The sequence below is a fragment of the Bos taurus genome, chromosome 6, assembly GCF_002263795.3.
Source record: "Bos taurus isolate L1 Dominette 01449 registration number 42190680 breed Hereford chromosome 6, ARS-UCD2.0, whole genome shotgun sequence".
NCBI classification, from domain to species: Eukaryota; Metazoa; Chordata; class Mammalia; order Artiodactyla; family Bovidae; genus Bos; species Bos taurus.
Genome location: NC_037333.1, coordinates 6,450,514 through 6,466,971, shown reverse-complemented (window position 1 = coordinate 6,466,971; position 16,458 = coordinate 6,450,514). Strand labels below are relative to the sequence as shown.

The following is a 16,458-nucleotide window of genomic DNA, read 5'->3' as shown; positions in this document are numbered from 1 at the left end:
ATGATAGAGGATGAGATGGTTGGATGGCATCCCCAACTCGATGGACATGAGTTTGAGTAAACCCGGAGAATTGGAGGCCTGGCATGCAACAGTCCATGGCGTCACAAAGAGTCGGACATGACTGAGTGACTGAACTGACTGACTGACTGAGGGTTCACAGTTGTATTAAAATAAGTGAGGACTATTTACAATACCCAGGACATGGAAGCAACGATCAGCAGACGAATGGATAAGAAAGCTGTGGTACATATATACAATGGAATATTACTCAGCTATTAAAAAGAATGCATTTGAATCAGTTCTAATGAGGTGGATGAAACTGGAGCCTATTATACAGAGAGAAGTAACTCAGAAAGAAAAACACCAATACAGTATGTTAACACATATATATGGAATTTAGAAACGTGGTAACGATGACCCTATATGTGAGACAGCAAAAGAGACACAGATGTATAGCACAGTCTTTTGGACTCTGTGGGAGAAGGCGAGGGTGGGATGATTCGGGAGAATGGCATTGAAACATGTATATTACCATATGTGAAACAGATTGCCAGTCCAGGTTCGATGCATGAGACAGGGTGCTCAGGGCCGGTGCACTGGGATGACTCTGAGGGATGGATGGGGAGGGAGGTGGGAGGGAGGGTCAGGATGGGGAACACATGTACACCTGTGGCTGATTCATGTCAATGTATAGCAAAAACCACCACACTATTGTAAAGTAATTAGCCTCCAATTAAAATAATAAATAAATAAATAAATAAAATAAGTGAGGATCACTGTGATAGGCCTTTATTTTGTACTTGTAATTTCTGCAATAGTCTCATCTAGAAGTTTAAGACTAATATTCAGGGGAAAGAATTCTCAGTTTAGCGCATATGAAGATAGTTTTCTGGTTAGAGTACACCTATTCCAGAACATTGCTAAATACAAAATAAATAACAGCTGCTGTACAGGACATTCTATGGAGTTTTTATTGATAAATTGATGTGCACTTGGATTCAAGTGGCTAGGAATGGTCTAATCCTTCTGGTTTTAGGGGTGGAGGAAGAAGTTTCCAACACAGTTGCCCAGAACGGTCTATTTGGTGTTCTAGCCAATTATGCCATGGCCCATTCTGCAGGTTTCAAGATGCAAAAAACTGCCACACTGCAAGTCAGCAGGGTCGTTCAGATGTGTGGGTAACGACAGACTAGGTATCCAAGAAATATGTTCAGGAAATAGAGGGTGGTCACCATGTGTATTGACAGTGGTCTGAACGCTCTAGCTGCAGTGGTTTTGCCAGTACCCTTAAATTTTTCTTATATCATTATCAATGCCTTAAAAAAAAATTGCGATAGACTCTCTTGCCAGTAATAGGCAAAAAGCCAAGACTGTTTCATGAAAAATTAAGTACTGGGTTTCTGTTTCTCAAAAAAAAAAAAAAAAAAAAAAGATAATGTTGAAGGTATAACTTACAAAAATTTATAATTTCCCATCCAACAATGGGGCCATAATTGCTGAGCTCATGAACACTAAAAGTATCTATTTCAAAAGTTAATGTTATTTTAAGACAATTGTTCCCAGAGATGATGATTTAACGTGTGCAGCTGCAGAAGTTACATGTCACTCTGTGAAGCATGACTTTCTATTTGGATCAAATGATTTTATGGCTATACTTGGCTCATTTTAAATTTCCAGTTTTCTGAGGATTGTATAAAAAATGAAGTGCTAACTATTTATTAGTTCCACTAACAGAATAACTTCATAAATAGTTAAATAATGAGAATCTTATAGTAACAAATAGAAGGGGGAAAAGTGGAAGCAGTGACGGATTTTATTTTCTTAGGCTCTAAAATCATTGCAAATAGTGACTGCAGCTAGAAAATTAAATTTTTTAACTTTAATGAAAAGATGTTCTTTGGAGGGAAAGCTGTGATAAACCTAGACAGTGTATTTAAAAAAAAAAAAAAAGATATCACTGTGCTGACAAAGGACTGTAATGTCAAAGCTATGGTTTTAGATCTGAATGCCAAAGAATTTATGCTTTCAAACTGTGGTGCTGGAGAAAAGTCTTGACAGTCCCTTAGACAACAAGGAGATCAAAACACTCGATCCTAAAGGAAATCAACCTTGAATAGTCCCTGAAAGAACTGATGCTGAAGCTCCAATAATTTTACCACCTGATGCGAAGAAGAAACACAACAGAAAAGACCCTGATTCTAAGAAAGATTAAGGGCAGGAGGCGAAGGGGGTGACAGAGGATGAGATGGTTGGATGCATCACTAACTCAATGGACATGAATCTGAGCAAACTCCAAGAGACATGAAGGACAGGGAAGCCTGGCGTGCTGCAGTCCATGTGGTTGCCAAGAGCCAGCCGTGACTTAGCAACTGAACAACAGCAAGAACAATCAGATGCCACAAATAAAAAGCAGCCAATTAAAAATGGTTCCATTTTTTCCCCATACAAATCATGGAATCAACGTAAAACTACAGTTCATTCTGTCAAGATAAAGTGTCTGACATTTTATATAAGGTTAAAGACCTTATACATTTAGTTCAAAAGTTCAACTTTGAGATAAAAATTATTTGCTTTATACAGTAGTAAAATGAACAGAAATTTTGATGGACAACTTTGTAAAAACATAGTAAAAACAATGTTCCACTAAGTTAGGAAATATACTTTGAAGAAATGTGCTTATTGTATTGGTTGTGATACATATAAAATTTATAACTGCATCCCAAAAGAGCTGTGATGGTCTAACAATTGAAGTAGAAGCTATAGTCATTAAATTTTATAAATATTTTGTATAGTGCAGTTAGAGTTTCTGAACTGTGTACTTGTTGTTTTTGTTTTTGTTTTGTTTTTGTTTACAAATTTGATGTTGAAATAAAAAATAATTCAGATGCTGTGTGGAAGTATACACTTTGTCTCTTCGCTACACATGGTCAAATTTTAGAAGTGCTTGAGCCCGTAATGAAGCTCTTTGTAATCAGTCTAAGTGCAATGCAATATATTAAACTTACTTTTAAGTACTGAAATAATCCAAGTTCAAACGGTGGAAGATTTGATTTTAAAATTAGATAATAGATCTTTGGGATATCTTGAATGTCCTTTGATTATGTTCCCACCTTTTTTTCAGAGGAAATTGTCCTCTCTACAAAAATAGAATAAAATTTTTAAAACTTTACATTTGGCAAAACATTTAAAAGACTCATATAGAGAGAGACTTTGACAAATTTAGTTTAGTAAAACATGCAATGAATAAATACATTCTGAATGGGCTTCCCAGGTGGCGCTGGTGGTAAAGAATCTGCCTGCCGATGCGGGAGACACAGAAATGTAGGTTCGATCCCTGGCTCAGGAAGATCCCCTGGCGAAGGAAATGGCAACCCACTCCAGTATTCATGTCTGGAAAATTCTACGGACAGAGGAGATTGGCAGGCTACGGTCCGTGGAGTCGCAGAGTCAGACTGAGTGACTGAGTACACACACTACACTCTGAATGGAGGCAAAAAGAGAGTACCTGTGAAAATATTTTGGCTGAAGTATTACTATGTTTCAATATAATGCAATTCAAATGGAAAATACTCTCAATTTAGCATTATTCTTATCTGACAAGGTACCTTAGTAACTGTTGAGGGTTTTCATAATTAAAAATAGTATGGTTAAAATAGAAGAAATCACCTGAAGATATCAACAATTTCAAATTTATTAATGATAATACATTTTTAAAGGCAACAGAAGTGCTGAACCAATTAGGATAAGGAAGTGTCAAGATTCCAGAGAAGGACAAGAAGCTGAGAATAGAGCCTTTGCCCAGAGAGAGGACTACTGCTGAGAACCAAGGCATCAGCAGAGCCTCTGTTGATCTCAGGGAGCCAGGGCAGTGATTCTCAACCAAGGGTAGTTTTGCTGCCAGGGGACATTTGACAATGTTTGGGAACACTTTTGATTGTTGTGATGTGGGTAAGGGGGTGATTTGCTATCGGCATCTAGTGCACAGAGGCCAGAATGCAGCCAAACACCCTACAACACACAGGGCAGCCCTCCATACCCAGCAAAAAATTATCTGGCCCAAGATGTCAATAATGCCTTGGTTGTGAAACGCTGGACTACAGAAATTGGAGGCTTAGAATCTAACACATACACACCACAGAGTGTATGTAATTCTTATTCCTGGTTTGGTTCAGACATGTTCTAGGAGTCATTTTGTTAGATTCTTTCCATCTCAGCTATGCAATTTTTTCATGCACCTATTAAATTCAACACAAGAAGTGTTCTGAATCATCTTCACTCCCCCAGATCCCAATCCCACCATAACCACATTCATCCTCAGAAAAGCACCTCACCAGTTACGTTAATGATCTGGTTAAGATCATTAATGCTGTGTCTACTTCCTTTCTGCACATTTTTCCCCCTATGATATCACTCATTCTTTTCTATCTTTAAGAAAGTGTTTCCTCTTTATCAAGGAAATGCCTTATCAGTTCTCCTTTCCCCCATACCCCTGCCTCAAAATCACTTTTTCTTTTTTTTTTAAACTATCCAATGGGAATTTTATTTATAAAAAATAAACCAAATCCTTCACTCCTGGGGACAGAACCCATTGCTTATATTTCTCTATTGCACAGAACTTACCTTGCCCAGTGCCTGGTACAAATAAGAGCTCTGTAAGTTCATTTGTAGGATGAAGGAATTTATCTATTCATGAATAGAATAAATTTATCTATTCATAAATTCTTTATTCATGAATGAACTTACTTATTCATTCATTACTTTTCTTCTTTTCCTTGCATTTTATCTGCTCTTTTATTTATTCTTTGGACTCAGTAATACTTTTCATTTCATTTTCAATAACAGAGCTGAATAAATGCATACTGACCTGACTTGAAAAGAAAAATGGAAACAGAAAATCTTTTAGCAAATTGGACCCCGAATCTACCAGTGAGTTTCAAATTAATCCAGTGAAATGTTCTGTGTGTTTTTGGGTGAGGAAATTCTATCCTGGACAGGTCATACTCTCTCACTAACCTTGGGTCTGCTTGAAGGAAGATCCCTCTAATCCAACATCCTGCAATTTTAATTTAATTATAAGACAACATGTTGTGCAAGTTAAGTTGGACTTTAAGATGACTTAGCAGAAAGTCTTTGCTTTGATAACCAGACACCATCTAGATCATTAAAAATGCCTGCACCAGGCCTATCAGAGACAGAGCCAAACAAGCTGGGATGACTTATTTAAGGTGATGTCAGGAGCGATATCATTCTGTGTCATTTGGGGTTAAACTTTAATTTCACACTTTTAAAATATAAAACAACATTTGCTATTTGCACATCAAGTAGACAGTCTAGCCATCTTTACTTTTTTTTCTTATTTCTTGAAATGCAACTTATTTTTAGGTCTGCCAACTCTTCTTTCTTATCTTTTACAGCTGTCTGTTTGTTGTCCCCACACAGATCCCAACTCTCCAACCTTTGCTCTCCTATCCTGTCCCACTTTGCTCTATGGACTTCAAGAAGCAAATGCAAAGCATCTGCTCAAGAACATTTGACTATACATCCATCCACCCATCCATCCATCCGTCCACCCATCCACCCATCCATCCTTCCACACATATCTATCCACCCACGCATCCCCATCCATCCATCCATCTATCCACCCACCCCATCCATCCATCCATCCCCCTGTTCATCCATCTATCCATCCAGCCAGCCAGCACCCATCCACCCATCCATCATCCATCCATCCACCCATCCACCCATCCGTCCATCCACCTATCCATCCACCCATCCACCCACCTGTCCATCCATCCATCCACCCATCCATCCAACTATCCACTCATCCACCCATCCATCCATCCACCTATCCACCTATCCATCCACCCATCCACCTATTCATCCATCTATCCATCCATCCACCCATCCCCATCCATCCATCCATCCATCCACCCATCCCATCCATCTATCCACCCATCCATCTACCTGTCCATACATCCATCCACCAATCCATCCACCCATCCATCCACTCAACAGATGTCCATTAATCATCTTCTATATATAAGGCATTTTGCTTGTTTTGTGAGGACAGATGAAAGGAAATCAAGTTATTGTTTCTATTCTTCAAGAGACATTTAAACCTGAAGGGAAGATTGAAGCAGAAGGGGGAACATGAGAAAGATGGAGATGATACAGATAAATATAAGACACATAGAGAGCCTACCAGGTCATCAGTTCAGTTGCTCAGTTGTGTTCAACTCTTTCCGACCCCATGCGCTGCAGCACACCAGGCCTCTCTGTCCATCACCAACTCCCAGAGTTTACTCAAACTCATGTCCATTGAGTCGGTGATGCCATCCAACCATCTCATCCTCTGTTGTCCCCTTCTCCTCCTGCCTTCAATCTTTCCCAGCATCAGGGTCTTTTCAAATGAGTCAGTTCTTCACATCAGGTGGCCAAAGTATTGGAGTTTCAGCTTCAACGTCAGTCCTTCCAATGAATATTCTGGACTGATTTCCTTTAGGATGGACTGGTTGGATCTCCTTGCAGTCCAAGGGACTCTCAAGAGTCTTCTCCAACACCACAGTTCAAAAGCATAAATTCTTTTGTGCTGAGCTTTATTTAGAGTCCAGCATCTCACATACATGATTACTGGAAAAACCATAGCTTTGACTAGACAGACCTTTGTTGGAAAACTAAAAAGTCTCTGCTTTTTAAAAATTCTTAATTAATTAATTAATTTTAATTGGAGGCTTATTACTTTACAATACTGTAGTGGTTTGTGCCATACATTGACTTGAATCATCCATGAGTGTACATGTGTCCCCCATCCTGAACTCCCTCCCACTTCCCTCCCCATCCCATCCCTCTGGGTTGTCCCAGTGCACCGGCCCTGAGTGCCCTGTCTCATGCATCAAACTTGGACTGGTGATCTATTTCACATATGGTAATATACCATATGTGAAATGGTATATTATGCTATTAATGGTATATCAATGCTATTCTCTCTTTTATGTTCGTCTCTACATTTCTTCCCTTTGTAGCTGGTCATTGAAAGAGCAGTCGACATGACTGTGTCCACTTTATTAAAATCTAGAATCTATTTCAGTAACTCTCTGCTAATGCCTTCTTAGCCAAATCTCAATTGTAAAGCCAATGGTCTTCCTATAGCTACAGTACTTACCATTAAAAATTTCCTGTGTCCTTCTCTGACACTTACTAACCTGAATCTCCTTCTATCACCATTTCTTTGGTTCCTTCACTGTCTCACCCACATGTATCCCACACATGTGCAGTATGGCAGTTATCATACTGTGCCTCTCAGCTTCAAATCCACCTTTCTACCTTCCACTGCTCTATGATGCACTCATCTCACACTCTAGTAAAGTAATGCTCAAAATTCTCCAAGCCAGGCTTCAGCAATATGTGAACCGTCAACTTCCTGATGTTCAAGCTGGTTTTAGAAAAGGCAGAGGAACCAGAGATCAAATTACCAACATCCGCTGGATCATTGAAAAAGCAAGAGAGTTCCAGAAAAACATCTATTTCTGCTTTATTGACTATGCCAAAGCCTTTGACTGTGTGGATCACAATAAACTGTGGAAAATTCTGAAAGAGATGGGAATCCCAGACCACCTGATCTGCCTCCTGAGAAATCTGTATGCAGGTGAGGAAGCAACAGTTAGAACTGGACATGGAACAACAGACTGGTTCCAAATAGGAAAAGGAGTATGTCAAGGCTGTATATTGTCACCCTGCTTATTTAAATTATATGCAGAGTACATCATGAGAAACGCTGGGCTGGAAGAAGCACAAGCTGGAATCAAGATTGCCAGGAGAAATATCAGTAACCTCAGATATGCAGATGACACCACCCTTATGGCAGAAAGTGAAGAGGAACTAAAAAGCCTCTTGATGAAAGTGAAAGAGAAGAGTGAAAAAGTTGGCTTAAAGCTCAACATTCAGAAAACGAAGATCATGGCATCCGGTCCCATCACTTCATGGGAAATAGATGGGGAAACAGTAGAAACAGTGTCAGACTTAATTTTTCGGGGCTCCAAAATCACTGCAGATGGTGACTGCAGCCATGAGATTAAAAGATGCTTACTCCTTGGAAGGAAAGTTATGACCAATCTAGATAGCATATTCAAAAGCAGAGACATTACTTTGCCAACAAAGGTCCGTCTGGTCAAGGCTATGGTTTTTCCTGTGGTCATGTATGGATGTGAGAGTTGGACTGTGAAGAAGGCTGAGCGCTGAAGAATTGATGCTTTTGAACTGTGGTGTTGGAGAAGACTCTTGAGAGTCCCTTGGACTGCAAGGAGATCCAACCAGTCCATTCTGAAGGAGATCAGCCTTGGAATTTCTTTGGAAGGAATGATGCTAAAGCTGAAACTCCAGTACTTTGGCCACCTCATGCGAAGAGTTGACTCATTGGAAAAGACTCTGATGCTGGGAGGGATTGGGGGCAGGAGGAGAAGGGGACGACAGAGGATGAGATGTCTGGATGACATCACTGACTCGATGGACGTGAGTCTGAGTGAACTCCGGGAGTTGGTGAGGGACAGGGAGGCCTGGCGTGCTGCGATCCATGAGGTCGCAAAGAGTCGGACACGACTGAGCGACTGAACTGAACTGATGATGCTCCAGCTGCGACTCAGACTGCATTTCCGCCCTGCCAGCAGCTCCTTCTTAGGTCTGCCAATAGGGGGCGCTAGAGGGAGACGGCAAGGCCAGAACAGAGAGCAGGCACTTACCAGTTCCCACAGCACTGTTCCAACAACCAACCTTGATTCTCCTCTATGGATGTTCAGACACTTTGCAGTACCAGTCTTCTAATACCAGCACGGGCCGAGCAGCCGCCCCTCCTCAGATGGCTGGCTGAGGCTCATGAGGTCCCACTTCCAAACTTATATGTTTTAATAAATTCCAACTTCTTCTGTTTCTCCAGACCTATGAAGGGTATTGGGAAGGGCCAGTTTTTTGAAGTTGCTACCTCCAGTATGCCTCCGTGTTCTTATTTGCAGTTCAACTGTTTAATAATAGAGCCAGTAGCAATACATAGAACAGTCATTATTATGGCGGTCATCATCTTATTTACTGAACAGGAGAGTAATGTAACTTTCTTTTATCTTAAAACATTTGAGTTTACTTTACCCTTAACTGACATGAAGGGTATATGGGATTTCGGTGTTCATTTAGTTTACTGACTTTAATCAGAAGGAAAGATTTTGCCACTAAAGCTTAACTCGCAGCCAAATTCACCCTCCCACCATGCCTCCAAATACGGCCTCTATTCCATCCCCTTGTTAGGGGATGCCAGTGGTTATGGTGGGGGCGGAGAGGCGAACTAAAACCGGAAGAAGTTTGAAAGGTCGAATGAGGGACGACGGGGTTTCTGTCACTTATACATAAACCTTGATGAAACCAGCACCTTTTGGGCTAAACAAAGGACATCCATAACCTTTGCCTCATTATACAGTAGGCATTATGCATTATTAAAATTGAAGATTTCAGGCTTATTTTTATAGCATCCCAAGACTCTCAGAAACCATGATTATTCAAAGAAAGCTTCTAGGTGTGGTAACACCATAGGGGAGTGTGATCTATCTCGAGTTTCGATGCCACTGAGAAGGGAGTCAAGATTGGTGGGTGCTGAAACAGGTAACCTAATTCTGACGCTGACCTACACCTTTCGTTTTGTATCTTCAGGCCTGTTTAGGGAAGGAGGCCTTTATAGAGAGAGGCATCTTGGGGCCTAGAAACAGGAAAGCTAGGAACACATGAGATCTGCTCTGGAAACAGAAGAGCAGATAGGAATCCTCCGTGTCCCTGGGTCTTCGAACTACAGGGGAAGGCTGTGAAGGGACAATGTGCACTAAAATATTATAAAGGTGGTAGAAGGGGTTATGTGGGAAAGTTTTGTACTGTCTCAATATTGCTGTGAACTTAAAATTACTTAAAAAAATGGTCTTTCCAAAAATGGTATGTTTTTTAAAATTTTGCAATTTTCTTAGTCTGATCATATTTTTTTTTAAATCAAAATTCTATCCTACAATGAATAATGATAAAATTCTGAAATGAGAAGTAGCTACACTGCTTGTTTTCAGGGAAGTAAGGAAGTGGATGCTGGAGAGACTGTACATGTATCTGTCTCGGTATGTAGCTACAATTACCAAGGCTAGTAAGCACCAGAGAAGATGCTAACACTGTTAAAAAGGCTGGTGAAGGAGGCAGCAATCCATGGGCCTCAGGGAAGAAATGAAAGCAAGAAAATCCAGCCTGCCCTTGAGGATTCAATGGTCAGGAAGCCCTGACAGTATGAAAGCATTCTAGTCAACTGGAAATTAAAAACAAGCTTAAACTTTACACTGAAATTCAGTGATTTTCTTTTAACTAATTTTCATCTGTGAAGAGATTTAAAATTTTAGCAGTTTCACAGATTAGTTAAAACATTTGATTAAAAAAAAAATCCTATCCTGTTTCAGTGAACCATATGCTCTGTGAAGTTTTTACAAAAAAAATCCAGAAATTTTTCCATCAAAGGCTTTCCACTGTCAAATGCAATCCAATCTACTATTAACTTACCATGCTTTGGCTGGCCTTCGGAGTTATCATTTTTTATTATATAATATGCACACCTATCACGATTTATCAAACTCTCAGCTTGATAAGGTTATGATCTATGAAGTTTCCTGGGAAACTGGGTTGCTCTGTCTGGCTGTTACTTTTGCACTAATACTACTACTTCCTTGGAATGAAGAATTTTGTCACATCTGGTGTTTCTTTTGCACTGTTTTGTTAAATTACCCAATGCCTTTAATGCAGAAACCCAAAGAAGAAATGATTGTCTGTATTTTGTTCCTTCAATGTTTAGAAAAGAATGGGAGATAATATATTCTATGAAGATTGCCCCAAGTTTAGTATAAGATAATAATATCAATGGCTTAATTATATATTTATTAATAAATGATCTTGAAGCCAAGATTTCTTTTGAATTGTAAAAATAAAGGCCTATATTTGGGTGTATATCTATAAAGAATAAATTTGTTGAATAAAGAATTTTCATAGATTGTTTTTAGAAACAAAGCAAATTCACATCCTTTATTTAAAACACCACATAGAATAAAAATAAAGAGAGAATGTCCATTAGTTCTATACAGTTGAAGACTCTATGAATCCTTTTTCACACTAGCAAGAGGAAACACTATTTTTAAGAATATATACACTTGAAATTCTCGGTGGTCTAGAGTGATATCTAGCGGCTCAACATAAACAATGGCTTTGCTAATGAGGAGGCCTTGATGGTCCTGTGGTAGGCTTTACAATCCTCCCTGATAAATCTATAGGCATCTCAGAAGTAGATATTTGCTAACCCAAGGAACAAGAAGATACAAGGCTACTCACCTATTTATCGAGGGACTTCTCTGGTGGTTCAGTTATTAGGAATCCACTGTCCAATGCAGGGGACACGTGTCCAGTCCCTGGCCCAGGAACTAAGATTCTGCACGCCGTGGGGCAGCGCAGCCTGTGCACCACAAGCCGAGAGAGGCCCACGGCCGCAGTGGAAGAGGCTGCGCGCTGCAGCACAGAGCCGACACAGCCTGAAAGAAAACAGTGATTCTTAAAAGTTATTGAGAGCCATCCGTGTGTTCGATCCTAGGTGCTTGGAATAAAGGTGAGTAACACAGAGTCCCCACCCACAAACAACTCCCTAGCTAGCTGTGGGACCAGGTATAAATGCAAATCGCAACATACAGTATGATATGTGCCTTAATAGAGGTAGAGTCACTGTGTTATGGTATCAGAGGAGAATAAAGGGATTATGCTGGGGGTGGTGATGAAAGGGGTGCTTATGGAACGCTGCTAAAGAAGAAATGATGCTTGAGGTGGACTTTATTGGCAGAAGGAGAGAGAGAGAGAAGAGAAAGAGAAGTAGGTGAGGAGATGGGTAAGGAGGGAAGCAGGAGAGGAGGAGGAAGGGAGGAAAGCTGAAGGTTAACGCAGACCCAGGGAGAGATATGCTAACAAGGACACAGAGACTGAAGTAGGCATGTAAGTTAAAAAAAAAAAAAAAAAAACCCAGAGCAAAACAGAAAGATCCAGAAATCCCAGTTAAATAGAGTCAGTAGACCAGAAGGGGGTGCTCTCATGCCCTGGGACAACAGCAGAGCCCAAAAGGAATAAGACAGGCTGCTCTTCCTGGCAACAATCACCATCGCTCACTATTAGAAAAATGCAAATAAAAACTACGGTGAGGTATCGGCTTGCACCAGTCAGAATGACCATCATCAAAAAAATGTACAAACAATAAATGCTGGAGAGGGTGTGGAGAAAAGGGAGACCTCCTCCACTGTTGGTGGGAATGTAAACTGAATGTTCTCTGTGGAGAACAGTGTGGAGGTTCCCTGAAAACTACCAGACCTACCATATGACTCAGCAATTCCACTCCTAGTCATATATCCAGAGAAATCCAGAATTCAAAAGGATGCATGCACCCTGATGCTCACTGCAGCGCTGTTTACAGAGGAACATGGAAGCCACGTAGATGTCCATTGACAGGATGGATACAGAAGATGCAGCACCCATATACAGTGGAATAGTACTCGGCCACAAAAAAAGAATGAAACAATGCTATTTACAGAGACACGGATGGAGCTGGAGATGGTCATACAGAGCGAAGTAAGTTAGAAAAACAAATACTGCATAATATTGCTTATATGTGGGATCTAGAAAAATGGTATCGATGACCTCATCTGCAAAGCAGAAATGGAAACATAGGCATAAAGAACAAATCAATGATTATCAAGGGGGGACAGAGTGGGGATGGGATGAATTGGGAGACTGGGATTGACTAATTAATAACAGCCCAGGGAACTCTGCTCAGTGCTCTGTGGTGACCTAAATGCAAAGGAAACCTAAAAAAGAGTGGATATATGTATATGTACAACTGATTCACTTTCCTGTATAGCAAAAACCAACATAATGTTGTGAAGCAATTATACTCCAATAAGAGTTAATTTAAAAAAAATACTGAACTCAGTCAATTTCTCTCAACGTCTAAAGGCAATGAAGGATGGTGCTGTATTTGTCTGCATTGTTTTGTATCATTTAAGTCAAATGGCCTTCTTGGTTAAAGAATAATGCCAACGAGTATAATTTTTTAAGAGTATGGACCCAATTCCTGGCTGTACCTCTTAGTTTTGCTTTTTACAGCCATAGACTTCCCCTTTCACTATCTCTGTTGCAAAAATACGCACTATCTGTCACAAAGAGACAAGGACAAAGTGAATAAATGCATCAGTACAAGTCAGTCATTCCTACAGATTAAAAAAAAGTGTATTTATTAAAGATGGAAGGAAATGCTATCCCTAGAGCCGTACATGCTAAGTTGTTCAGTGGTGTCTGACTCTTTGTGACCCCTGGACTGTAGTCTGCCAGACTCCTCTGTCCATGGGGTTTTACAGATACGAATACTGAAGTGGGTTGCCATTTCCTCTTCAAAGGGATCTTTCTGATCCCAGGGATCGAATCTGCATCTTCTGCATCTCCTGCAGTGGCAGGCAGATTCTCTACCACTGAGCCACCTTGCAAGCTCTATCCTTAGAGATACTTAAGGTCAAATTTGCCGAAGTGTGGAAAACAAAATGTAGGAAATTTCCATGAATATGTTGGCCGGGCAAGGGTCTAAGCACTTCCACATAACATTCTCTCTTCACTGCTGCTGGGGTAAGACGACTCTAAGTCTGGTTTGCTTTCTCACGGATCCCGGTGTGATCTGTGGAAATTTGCTTCACCTGGCTGTCTTTTTTCCCTTTCCTCTGAGAGTTTAGAAAATGACACTTACTTGGTGGGACTTAATGTTTATAACCACTTCAAGATTTTGAAGAGAAAACGATGAAAGATGAAAAAAGTACTGTTCCTCGTACTCGTTGGTCAACAAACATTGAAATCTGGAAATAAACTACAAACCAGGTTTAATATGTTAAAGTTTGCATTTAAAACTCTAAATTAAAACATTTACTGTGTTTACATTTAATTCAGTTTGACTGTATGCAAGTTCATTCCATGTGTGTTTATTGAGGAGCTATGATGAACTTCAGAAAACTAAAAATCCGGGACCTGTAGAAATTGTCTCACTAGCCATATTGGAGGGCAAAGGGTTTCCTCTGCTTGAAGGACAGAAAGAAATCTCCCTGTCTGCTTCAGCAATCCTATCACACAGATGTGAAGACCAGCAGGAAAACTGGGAGACAACACAATCAATCCATCAGCAAATATTTCTGAGCTCCTAGTAGGGTGCAGACACAGTTTTAGATGCTGGAGAACTGGGACTGAAATGAAATCCTTGTCTGGAATGAAACTATAGATGGAACCATGTTCCCTCTCAGCCTTATTTCACAGTTCTGTCAAAATGAATGATATCATTTCTACTTTCACAGTAATATGTGTATGTGTGCTAAGTTACTTCAGTTGTGTCTAACTGCTTGCAGTCCTACGGACTGTATCCCACCAGGCTCCTCTGTCCATGGGATTCTCCAGGCAAGAATACTGGAGTGGGTTGCCGTGCCTTTTGCCAGGGGATCTTCCCAACCCAGGGATCGAACTCGCGTCTCTAATGTCTCCTGCACTGGCAGGCGAGTTCTTTAGCACTAATACCACCTGGGAAGCCCCTTGGTAAGATGGTGAATGGGAGAGCACCCTGAGTCAAAAATTGATTAACCACTACTAATAACAAAAACAGAAATAAACCAAGCGCCTCCTGGATTCCAGCACAGTGTTAAGTCTCAGCAGCATACATCACAGTTTTTCATAATAGCCTTTTCTTTTTCATATTCGAGGAACCAGAGGCTTAGAAAGCCACAGAAAGCAGCTAGTGGGCGGCAGAACAGGGACACAAACCTAGGCCTGTCTTGATTCCAAACATTTATGAGGAGTAATGAAATCCAGTCAGCTGACCATAAGCTCTCAAACTCAATGGTGGCCATTTTCCTGTCTGATTGCTCAGTTATTGCTGGCTGCCTTGCAAGTAATTAGCAATTTTCTAGTAAATTTCTCACTTTTGTGGGAAGTCCATTGCACTGACCTTCAATGAAAAGCTATTTCCTTCTAAAAACTCTCAGCAAGGCACCTGCATTTCCATCCAGAAAGGACCATCTTGGGGAGCAAGGGAAGGATTAAAGCAAAGATTTATTAAGCAGTTATTCATTTAAAATTTGTATAAAAAAACAGGCATTTAAAAAACATCTTTTATTTCTCAGGGAAACTTCAAAAGAGGAGAATATCAAGGTTCAGAAAAGACAAATGATCTACCCAAGGCTGTGCAGAAAATAGCAGAGTTGGGGTTTGAATCCACACCAGACTCCTGCCTCTCTCTGCTCCCTATCTGCCTCTGGTAAACGTATACCTCCGGGATCTCACTTGGTCAAATACTTCATGACCCAAATAAACAATGACAACCACCACTGCTGCAACAGACCACGAATACGTAAAATAGGTCTCTGCTCAAATATGACAGGAAGTAGCCAGCCTTTCCCTTGTGCGCTTGTGTTCACTCACTCTTTACGACCCTGTGGACTGTAGCCCACAAGGCTCCTCTGTCCATGGGATTTTCCAGGTAAGAATACTGCAGCAATTTCCTGCTGCAGGGGATCTTCCCGATCCAGAGATTGAACCCGTGTCTCCTGCGTCTCCTGCATTGACAGGTGGATTCTTTACCACTGAGCTACCTGGGAAGCCCTAGCCTCTCTCTACCCTCCCCTCCCCTACCCCTATAGTTTTATTTTCCTTCATTGCACTTACCACCTTCTGACAGGACGTAGGGTTATTTGTCTTCATTGTCTGTCCTGCATCCTGGAATATGAGCTTCTAGAGAGAAGGGCACCCCACTCCAGTACTCTTGCCTGGAAAATCCCATGGACGGAGGAGCCTGGTAGGCTGCAGTCCATGGGGTCCCTAGGAATCAGACACGACTGAGGGACTTCACTTTCACTTTTCACTTCCATGCATTGGAGGAGGAAATGGCAACCCACTCCAGTATTCCTACCTGGAGAATCCCAGGGATGGGGGAGCCTGGTGGGCTGCCGTCTATGGGGTCACACAGAGTCGGACACGACTGAAGCGACTTAGCAGCAGCAGCAGCAGACAGAATTCATCTCAGCTGATGCGTCGATTTCCATCTCTCTCATGCCTAGAACAGTGTCTGAAATAAAAAATAAACATCTATTAAACAAGCTCATTAAAGTAAGATTTTAAAGGCAGTTCAGTTCAGTTCAGTCGCTCAGTCATGTCTGACTCTCTGCGACCCCATGAATTGCAGCACGCCAGGCCTCCCTGTCCATCACCAACTCCCGGAGTTCACTCAGACTCACGTCCATTGAGTCAGTGATGCCATCCAGCCATCTCATCCTCTGTCGTCCCCTTCTCCTCCTGCCCCCAATCCCTCCCAGCATCAGAGTCTTTTCCAATGAGTCAGCTCTT

At 41.0% G+C, this 16,458-nt stretch overlaps 1 protein-coding gene across 2 annotated transcripts in view; it reads right to left on the bottom strand.

Annotated features, from left to right (window-relative positions):
* The window catches only part of SEC24D (SEC24 homolog D, COPII coat complex component), a 173,416-nt gene that overhangs the window by 139,169 nt on the left and 17,789 nt on the right, over positions 1 to 16,458 (bottom strand). Inside the window, exons 3-4 of one of the 2 annotated variants that reach the window (XM_059887853.1) lie at positions 15,065 to 16,180; positions 11,386 to 13,942 (exon numbers count right to left, since the gene is read on the bottom strand). The gene's annotated coding sequence lies outside the window, so the exon portion shown is untranslated. Of the gene's footprint in view, positions 1 to 11,385; positions 16,181 to 16,458 lie in introns of both variants that reach the window. The other variant, XM_059887854.1, reaches the window with a different exon arrangement.